Source organism: Carassius gibelio, chromosome A7 (assembly GCF_023724105.1).
Source record: "Carassius gibelio isolate Cgi1373 ecotype wild population from Czech Republic chromosome A7, carGib1.2-hapl.c, whole genome shotgun sequence".
In the NCBI taxonomy this organism is placed as follows: domain Eukaryota; kingdom Metazoa; phylum Chordata; class Actinopteri; order Cypriniformes; family Cyprinidae; genus Carassius; species Carassius gibelio.
In genome coordinates this window covers 23,691,888-23,703,347 of record NC_068377.1, presented here as the reverse complement: position 1 = coordinate 23,703,347, position 11,460 = coordinate 23,691,888, and the positions used below count along the sequence as shown (strand labels likewise).

Sequence of the window (11,460 nt, the reverse complement as noted above, 5' to 3'; positions counted from 1 at the left end):
TACACCTGCCTCAAAGAGGGTCAATTCCTGAATTGCTTACACAACATCCTGATCTGAGTGCTTGTGTGTGCGTATCATCTGAAGTGATGGGTGTAACTTAATCCGGAGCTCCCTATGCAGAACACACTTGCATGTACAAAAGTTTTTTTTTTTTTTTTTTTTTTTTTTTTTTTTACAGATCAAACATCTAAATGTCTTTCTTGTCCAACTGCCCTAAAAAATAAAACATTTATTGTAAATCAAAAATTGAATGATGAAGACTTTAAATGACCGAACAAGCTCCCTCCTAACATTGCTTGTTTCTAAGAACTGTTGGCAGGGTGCCGTCACTTTTTAAACACTGAGTCTCTGACGCAAGCCACACAGAGCAGCCCACACCTGTAGCGCCAACATCTTTGTAGCCCACAAATGTAGCCGAAAAAGAACACAAAGAGATGCACAGTGCGAGTGTGTGTGTGCATGACAGAATGCTTGTGGCCGTGCGTTTCTGCCTTTATCTAAGCTTGAATCCGTAGTGTCCACATACGAGTCGATGTTGGATGTTCTCGGAGTTGAAAGAGAGGAGCTGGGATTCTGCAGTCACACACAATGTTTTTTATTTGCTAATTTTTATTAACTCCGTAGCATGACAGTAGCTTAGTAGCTTTCAAAATAGTTCAGCTTTTCCAGCAACAAGCTATTTTTCCTACAAGTAGCAGCATAGCAGGACTAAACATTACAATGCTGTTTTTGTGTCACACTGTTCCTGCAGCCTTGTGCTTGAGCTAGCTGAGACAATCAAACACACTTCACTCGAATGCAACTCTAGACTGTTTTTATGTGCTGGTTTGTTTGTGGAAATGAATTTGCCAAATTTATATTTCTTTAATCTGCTCAATCAAAATTATTAACAGATTAACTGATAACAAAAATCACTTTTAGCTGAATAACTACACTGGTTATGTGTAGAATGCGCCTGCTCTATAAATAGGCCCCATGTTCTCCAAAACTGATCTCTAGAGTAGCAAATGTTTTTTTACACAATAAACCGTTGCTTTAGAAAGTGAAAAAAAGATGACGAGTCATCCTTCCAAGAAGCATGTACACACTGAAGTTGTAACCGACCCATGACTGATGAATCACTCTACATGTTGCAAAAAATATAAATTCAAATCAGGTAAGGGAAACAGTTGTACGTTTTCGTAAAAAGTGAGATCATAAACAATCCTTGCAGAAAAGCTCTATAGAGATGAAATACAGGGAAAGTAAGTTCATTGTACACTGCACAGACAACATAAGAACAAAAGCTTTAACATGATGTGTCATAAGATGCTATCTATGTTAAGGTTTCAAAAAGATAAATCATCGGAGATGAGGATGAACAAACACGTTTTCTGCCAAACAAGGCTTAGAAGGCTAATAAAGTCAGTTGCTAAGATATTAAGCAATTTCTTAATGAAATCTTTAGACTGTCTATTTTTTTATAATGTTTAATCTGAAGGCTATCTTTAATAATATTTGTTCTTCAAACCTGAATTCAGTCTTATAACAGAAAAAGAAAGTCTTATCTTTTCTTTCAAGAGAGATTATACTAAAGAAGCACGAGTTTCTTGGTTTTAGCAACTTTCACTATTTCTCAGTCTCAATTAGCATTTTTTAGCATCCTTTTCCCCATGCAGGCGAGTCACTGCTGTGGCCCCAGTTCTGCACCCGGTTACATCACCACCGAGCTGCGGATGTCCGCTGTGCTAGGTGATGGCAGACTAAGCCAACATGAACGTATGCTTGCTTTCTAAATAAAGCTCCCTAATTAAACCATCTCATGCTGTGATAACATTACAGGATAAACAAAGCTCAGCCGGCAGCGGGAACGCCTCAGGTTCATTTAGTCCCGACCTTGTCAATCACTGCTGAAATGGCTAATAAAGTTAATTTCAGTTCTTACGCATTGCCAAATGCAGTTCATATTACAGAGCAACTTACAAGTCCCAGAAACATAAAGAAAGGCCTAGTGCCTCTCCTTAGGAATCATAAGTGTTGTTTGCCTGTTCAAACTGTATATGAAAAAAGCTGAATTCGTCTGAGATCAAAGTGGCCATCAGTGCAAAAAAAATATCAAAAGACTTTGATTTTTCATGTAGACACTAAAGGACAACCTTGGAATTATTATATGACCACAAACCTGAACATTTAGATCATTATGTTAGTTTGTTCACTATTTGAAAAAAAGACGATAAAAAAGAAAAACTGAGAAATAGCACTGCAAAGAGGGATGACAAATTAAGTTAACTGATCTTACGTTCTGCACTACTACACTTAAGTTAGGTTTTTGTGGGTTAAATGAGATCTTTTAAGCAAAGGAAGAAACTTACATGACTGAAAGCACAATTGCTGTGGTGAGTCAAAATACACTCATCATCTTAGCCGCCAAAAGTCTCCGAGCCGCATCTGCGATACGCCACAACCAAGACACACACGCGCGCACACAACCATCCAGCTGTCAGACAAACTTTTAATTACACAACGACCCAAGGGTAAATTGTGTAACAGTGCCTTAGGGACCAAAAGAAGGAGAAGGAAGAGAAGCGGTGACTCTAAAGACTACTAGGGACCTTAGGTACAATGCAACAAACAAACGTGAGGAAAGACTGGAAGATCAAATAATCTAAACTCAGAATCTGAATTTGCAGATCATTGACTATTAAAGTGTCTTCTGAATACTCAATAGATAAACAATACATAAAACACTTAAAACATGTCTAAAATGTGACTTGTGTGAACACCTCCTAATTGAGAGCTGCCTCAGACTGAAAATTATGTTAATGCAATTTGCAATGAAAATGGTCGCGTAACCAAATGCAAAATTAGTGTGTTGTGAGTTGTGAGCCAGTATTCAACAATATCTGAAGTTTTTCATAATTTCATGTTTCTGTATTTTATTACATACAATTTTACAATTTTAAGCGTAATAATTTAATAATAATAAAAAAAAACAATATGCAATTTCACAAAACAGAAAGAAAAATACAATGATTTTAATCTATACAAATCATTTTCATCTATCGGCCCAATCCTATTATAATATAATATTAATTTAAAATATTAATCTTCTGTAACAATTTCAAAGCCTTTAACTGTTACTTTTAAGCAAATTAATGCATCCAAGTTAAATAAAAGTATTTATTTAAAAAAAGAATTGATAAAAAAAAAACTGACCCCAATGTGAACTTCAACAATAAATCATTTATTCAATCATTATTATAATTATTAATTATGATTTTTTTTGTAAAGTAAACACACGAGTAACCTTATTTATTTATGGTAAAAACAAACAAACAAACAAACTAAAAAACTAAAGGACATTGCCAAAGGTGCCTTTTAGGTCCCGTTCCAAATCTAATTAAATTAATTAAATCTAAATCTAAACCCTCACGGTTTGTGTCCACACATCCGTGATGCTGCTTTGACTGTTGGGTAGAAGTCTGCTGTGGAGCTCGACTCAAGTGCGGGATCAGCAGAAGTGCGCATCAAGGGCTTCTGAAAGCTAATATGACGAATGGGACACCCTTTGGTATCATGGCCTTTTGACGGTGGGCCTTTTAAATCTGCAAGAGCACAAGTGCCCATAAAGTGTGCCATTTGGGACAGGGCCTATGACACATCCCATTTGAAATATAAATCAGCTAACACCGGTGTCTGATCCGAGATGCTCCCATCTCTCTACCTCTTACTAATACCAAACTCTAAGACTTCAGAAACTTAATTAGCATCCTATGAATATTGCTGGTTTCAGTTTCACTAAATTTAAACTAGACAAATGCCACACATATCTGCTCATGCCTCGCCCCAGTGAACATGCCCCTCACTCCCACCGCATTACAGACCCTCTCTCACACACAGTGTACAGAACAAGAAAACACACTCAATGAGTCAGGCAATTCACTGGTACACACGGTCCTCTTGCTGAAGCTAAGCTAACAATTAAATGGGACCAAACAAAGCTCCAGAAACAACTTGTGGGACACGTTAATGGCCCTGACCATTAGTGTCAAGTGCCCTGAATGCATGTAAAGCTGATTCACTCTCATGTATTACAACACCGCATCTGGCAGAAAATCAACATGAAGCTCGCCAAAATAAGAACAGCAGAGCCACATGAATGTAACCACCACAGACAGACGATGATCAGTACCCTGCTGTAGTGTTAGTAATACATGCCTTTGCATTAACAGAGGAAAAGAGACAGTGGAGGAAGCATTTTAGATCATATTTCAACCCTCTATAATCACCATTGGCTAGTAAATTTTTTTGTTTGCTCGCCAGACTGATGTACTATTTTACATACAAACACACACACAACATTGCATATCCGCTTAAGATTTTGTTGGTCATTCAGGGTTTCTGTAAAAAAAAAAACTATAACTTATTCTTACTACTATATTAACACTATAAGACTCACTAAGGATTAATGAGTTGCTGGGTTCATGAAAATCGAACGATTTTGCTGAAATCAAATCAGGAATGGTAACAGATTAGTGCCACCCAATGAAATTGCGTTCACGCATTAGTTCTGCCCACGACCAAAGGAACCAGCATATCTTCTGCTTGTTCTTAAAAGCTGAATTTTGATGGGAAAATACAACAAAGAATACCGTTTACATGTAGCACATCAACAAAACGACACCTTCAAATTAGAGTTTACGGTATGTCAAATAACAGGTGCACTAGTGTTGTCAAAAAACCCGGTACTTCGGTACCAAGTCGGTACTAAATAAAATGAAAATGTCACTGTACCAAGTTTCTTTAAGTACCGGTGGTACCGAGGACCCAGTCAACCCGGTTCTTTCCGCATACAGTGCTATGATTACCGCGAAGCAGAAAACGCGGACGGAATCTCAAAATCCAGTCATGAAAATGAAATTTACATTTTAATATGCACAGTCACAGAATTTGTCAAAGTTAGCAGAAATAAATCAAATCAAATCTCCAAATGGACCAGTATCTGTAAATGTTAAGCCGCAAAAGTTGGTTGAAATCTGAATCCTGCATGTTCTGTGCGTCTCTGTGTGAATGAATGAATGGCAGAGACAAGAAATAAATCACAAAATATTCTTCCATGTTTTAATTTTAATAGCAAATACCCTCTATTTACCAAAGTATTAAATGTGTTTCATTAATTAAAAGACAAATCAAATTTGGGTGAAACTTATTTTTTATAATTATATTACTTGTAGAAAAACTTTTTAAAAACAAATTAAATAAGTATAAAGAATGGCACTGGTTTTATTTTTAGTGATAAAAAGTGTTTTTTTTTTTTAGCATATTTTTGAGTTTTGCTTTGGTACCAAAATTGGTACCGAGAACCATAGATTTTAACTGGTATCGGTACCGAATACTGGAATTTTAGTACCGTGACAAAACTAAGGTACAATGTACAACCACTGAGATGAACTGCCTCATTTGTAATGGGTTTTATTGTTTTTGTCCTGTAACGTTTTGACTGGGACACGCCATCACAGTATGGTGAGGGGCATAACTTTCCATCACACGTTTGAGGTATTCAGCCAATCACAACGCACTGGACAGCTGGCCAATGAAAGCACACCTCGCTTTTCAGACTGATGAGCGGTCTAAAAATCGACGAGTTTCAGAAAGATGGGGCATAGAGGAGAAACAATTATGTACAGTATGTGGAAATGAATGTGTTTTTTTTTTTTACCTTAAACTGCATAAACACATTTCATTACACCAAATACACAAAATAATTTTCTTTTTAGAAACATTATATGACTCCTTTAATGGAGAGAGAAACTCCCAAGCATTCAGTGTATGAAAATATATCTATGCTAAACTTGTTATTAGCCTCTAACACAAACACACTAGCAAGTACAATTTAAGAATTTATCAGCAAATGGCTAACGATGGACATTTAGTGACCCAGAGTGAAGATTTGGTCACATATGCGAGTGATTTACTAGCAATATAAAGGGTTGTTTTGCTGGATTACAGCTAAAATAATAAATTGCAAAAGAGAAGCTCATTGGTCTATGGTAAGGCCTTGAGAGCCCATTTTAAGAACCAGGGCACAATCACATATGAATAATATATATACACATACACACTGCCATCCCAAAAAAAAGTCACACACTAATATTTTGACTACCTTTAACTTTGTTTACGGCACGTATTTGAGTGGCATCATTTCGTTAAGCTTCTGCAATGTCACAACATTTATTCCCATTCAGTATTGCATACATTTTTGGCCAAAATCTTGTATTGATGATGAGAGAGTTGGAAGGCACTGTGCAAAGTCTTCTCCAACACATCCCAAAGATTCTCAATGGGGTTAAGGTCTGACTCTGGACTCTGTGGTGGCCAATCCATGTGTGAAAATTATGTCTCATGCTCCCTGAACCACTCTTTCACTATCTGAGCCCAATGAATCCTGGCATTGTCATCTTGGAATATACCCGTGCCATCAGGGAAGAAAAAATCCATTGATGGAATATCCTGGCCATTCAGTATATTCAGGTAGACAGCTGACCTCATTCTTGGGCACATAACACAATGGAAGGATCATACCTATTTGCCTAGTTCAATCCAGGTGGGGACAGGTTCTGCAGAATATTCAATACTATAACTGTATTAGCACCCACTCCAATGGACAATAACGTTCTCTAAGTGGGCACAGCAGTTATGCTGTCTGCTGCTTTAAATGATCCAGCTTGTTAAAGTAGGGAAAATTCTGATTGGCTGTCAATGTTTTTTATTTTTTTTTTTTCAATCACTGATCAGCTTGAAATAAAACATTTTTGAAAGTGATTCCAATGACTTTGTTCCTCGGTGTCATTATGGACTTCCCTATTCTCACAGAATTAGAGTGATTATTAAAACTTTATAGATACAGCTTACTTATCATTACAGTTATCATCCTTGGTGTGAATAGCCCTTAAGACATAATTAGCCTACAAATGGCATAGTTCCCTCCTTCAGTACAAGTCTAAAGGCTTTAACATTTGCCAACATTTAGCAGCTCAATAGTCTAGAAAAGTAATGGCACGCCACTTCTCAACAACAGAAAAACAAGCTGCATTAATTTTTTCCACTTTAAACTGGTTTAATGCCGTGAGAGCATTCCTGGTAATGTCCTACCAGACTAGCGGCTTGCAGTTATAGTGTTGTGGTCTAAATAAAACTGCCTGGCTAATGGCTAAGCTACCCCCTATTACTCTTCCCTGACCAACAAGCGTCAAGGCTACACCTGAGTCTGCGGCCTCACCTGGGGACGTAGCACACAGCATTTCAACACTTCTCTGCTGCTCGGCACACACAGCGTGAGGAGGTGTGGGGCTGAAAGGTGCGGCGATTTGTCCAGTGGCACTTACTGGCCAAGGGGGGAGTTCTCTTCTGACGGGACTAGCGAACCTGCAGTCTGCCCTTTGCCACTTTTGCTGTGGCTTAAAATAACCCACCCTGAGAGCGATGTAATTTCAGTCTTTCCCACGACCGAGACAGCCAGCCAGAGGAGCAGACGCATGCTAGCACAGACGCTAAACACTGCACGTCCTGCTTTTTTACAGACATTTAGCTACCCACTCATAACCAACCTCCAGACTGGTACTCGTGCACTGCTGACCTGGTTTTTCAGAGCCTGAAGAACATAAGAAGATAGATGCAAGGTTTGCCATAAAAACAACAGCTCCACACTTCTAGATTGAATATTAAGCAAACTGCTGATGAAAAAATTAAGAGTCATAAAAAGGAGAAGAGAATGAAGCCTCTTTCCTGTTTAGGAGGGTCTTGTGCCCCTCCCATTAAATTCCACTGCCATCTGAAGACCACATGCTGTGCCTGGGCACGATGCCAGACAGACTTTACCCAGCTCTGAGAGAGCACCTTCTGCCTCTAATGCTGCCACCTCTACAATGGAAGAGGCCACTTTTATGGTCTTTTAAAACTCAGGGAACAAAACCTTCCTTTGAGGGCATGAAATACTAGTTTTGTCCTTTATGGGGGGAAAAAATTATTCTATAAAAATGATATCATAAATAATTATTAATAAATAGATCTATTTTTGAATACACTTATTTAACTTAAATATTACTTAAATATTAAATATCAATTGTATGTTATTTTTCTTTACTGAAAAATGTTAAATTGAAAGTTGACTCACGAGTGCATCTGGGGTGGGTCATCTAAGGTGATGATGGCCACCATGCAAATGTTCACAGATTAACCAAATGAGCTGATCCTCCTGCGGGATTTCACTTTGGCCCCAAAAATCATTGAGAACTATCAGAACTACAGCTTTATTCAGTGCAATTATAGTCATCAATGATGCCTAACAAGAACATGAACTATCATCCATTTTTGTATATTCTTAAAATACAGTAATACTTGATCAAAAACTCACTTTCACTCAAACATCAGGAACAATTGTGACCCTGGAGCACAAAAACAGTCTTAAGTCACTGGGGTATATTTGTAGCACTAGCCGAAAATACACTGTATGTGTCAAAATTATAGATTTTTCTTTCATGCAAAAAATCATTAGGATATTAAAGCCCATTTTGCAGGTTAACCACCACTGTCGATTAATGGGTACATAAATTACTCAAGATATGTATATAATTTTTAAAATGTCTCAAAAATGGTCTCAAAGACCAGGTTTTTAAGTTTTTGGTATACTTTTTTTTTTCTACACAATTCAGTGATGACGTCACGTTGGGGAGAAGTGGAGGAAAGGTAGCCTCAGTCTAGTATTAGAACTATGGTGACTGACTGGGATGAGGAAGAGGTGGCAAGAACCAACATGTATGATGGCCCGCAGCCATAGAATTTCGAACCTGCCAGACGTGAGAGGGCAAATGAGGAATTACCAAGAACTGACGGCTGTCAAAGCCATTTAAATGTATGGTCCGAGAAGAATGAGTGAAGAGTTGGTGAGGTGTCCTGGTGAATGCTATCATTTAGCAACGCAGCAATGAGCACTGGAGCTAGTCTACGAGCATCAGTGCACAATAATGACATATATATATATATATATATATATATATATATATATACTGTAATTGATAAGTTCCAAGTGAAAAATCAACGTTTTCTTTATATCTAGTGGCAGTGATCATGACATTAGTTCAGATAAGTAAAGGTAACCTTTGTCATAGTGTCGTAGAACTGGTAAACTTTGTCTGTCATCTAGAAATAGAAGGCATCATGCTAGATATATGGGCGTTTCTAAGCGTTTATCTCTTCCTCCGGTGAAAATGTTGTTGCAAACGTAGCCATACGTAGTGTCTGTCACTGTGTTTGGCAGATGCTTGTGCTGTGCCATCCCATGGGAACTTCGTTGGAAAGCTTATGCTGTAGGGAAGTGAGTGCGTTTTGGTCACTGTTGGTCGACATCTATCTATCTATCTTTCTATCTATCTATATCTATGTATTTATCTATAATCTGCGCTATTTGAATACTCTCGTCTACTACTCGTCTCTCTAGTCACTCTCAATGCTCTCAAGGCGGGCTTTGGTAAATTCTCTCCCCAAAGTGACGTAATGCAATGCATTGTGGAGGGAAAGGAGAATCGCTGAAAACCGCTGTAAGATAGTACCTACTTTTTCGTATTATATTCCGTTTTGTGATACCCAACAACATAAAATACAATGGATAACAGTTTAAATGTTTATTACTGTACCTACAAGCAAATTGCACAAATTCGTTGAAAAATTAACCCTGCAACATGGCCTTTAAGTAAAGATCATGTTCCATGAATACATTTAGAACATTTCAAACCATAAATATACCAAAACTTAATTTTTGATTAGTAATATGCATTGCTAAGAACTTCATTTTGGACAACTTTAAATGTGATTTTCTCAATACTTAAATTTTTGTAAATATTCCAGATTTTCAAATAGTTGAATCTCGGCCAAATATTGTCCTCTCCCATATATCAATCAAATTTTTGAAAAATGTACTCTTAGGACTGGTTTTGTGGTCCAAGGTGATAATTATATATAAAAAAAGGTCTATTCTGATTCATGTTTTTTGGCACTTTCCACAGATAGGTCCTCAAACTCTTTTTTTTCACCATTCTTTGTAATTTCTGCAACCCTTACCAAAATCTGGGAACTGTGTTTGTCTAGCTATCTGATTTATGTGATTATGTTTTATCAATAAAAATGACAAATACAGTATCAAAATGAAATAGATAATTCAATACGCAATCTGTTAAATTAGAAAATAAAGTGGAAAAAGCAAAAGGTTAACAGGTTTGCACATGCAGTCTAAATGAAGCTAGGTCTGTTTATAGTTGCTGAATTTAGTATGATCAGTTTTCTTACAGTAACTTGAGTAACAGGGTTAAATGTTTGAGCCTGGCAAAAGAACTGCCGGTGTGATAATTGTAATAACAGCAATACATGCAACAACAAATCAGGTTTCTTACAGACTAGCACTGCGATGAGTGACTGACAGAGTGAGTGAGATTGAGAACGTGAAAAACTGCCTCTAACGCTACACGCACCTCTTGATAGTCAGCACTCCCGTTAACATCAAGTTTACTCAGAGTTGTATTCTCATCTTTGATGTTTTATTCATTTTACATCCGTTTGTAGTTTCTTTTTCACATTTTTTAACTGAATTTTGTGAAAACTACTGTAATTACTCTCAAAAATGGGCATGATGCAATTCAGAAACCTTTAATATATATACAGCATATTATTAAAACAAATCAGCACATCTGAATTACAGCTTGCCTGCATTTGAATGTGTAAAGTTGTGAACACCTACACTGATCAACATTTCAGTGGCCATAATGTCATGCCTGGAGTTCTGAGAAAGCTCTCATGTAGTTTCATAAAAGTTTCAGAGTCATGTTTTTGGTAACAAAAATTTGTTAATAATAAAAACAAACCAGACCAGCCAAAACTAAAAGACTGAGTCATCAAAATTAAATAGGACCTGATGATATTTTGACAGAAAGTCCTAATCTAAATGGAATCGTTTTGGCTTTATTAACAAATACAAGACAAAAACTGATCGTTAATCTTTTTCTAAAAACAGCCAGAGGCACAGAAAACACTGATGAGTGTGTATAGTAACAACAGCCCTGCCCTTTAGCTGCATTAAAATCCTGATGACTTCTTGACATAGATGAACAGACACATCACAAAACCTGTTCAACAACTTAAAACTAATACATTTCTTTTTGTCTTTAAAATAAATGTTTAATAAGGATATGAAACTCTCTTACATATTGACAAAGAATTTATTTTATATAAAATCTAACTATTATATTTCCCTATGACTAAGAAGCATGCAAAACAATGCGGTAGGATACGAAATTAAGTTCCTAAAAAATTATATTCTATTCTCCTTCATCAAAAAAACATCCTTTAAAATTTTTTTAATATCTACACTTCTTAAGGATGAAGTTGGACTACATATGGTAGAGGAAATAAAACGAAAAACACAACATACAT

The 11,460-nt window shown here is 36.8% G+C and overlaps 1 protein-coding gene across 2 annotated transcripts in view; it reads right to left on the bottom strand.

The window, feature by feature from the left end:
• Positions 1 to 11,460, bottom strand: part of LOC128016880 (nuclear factor of activated T-cells, cytoplasmic 3) — a 67,111-nt gene that overhangs the window by 51,955 nt on the left and 3,696 nt on the right. The gene's annotated exons all lie outside the window — the stretch shown is intronic.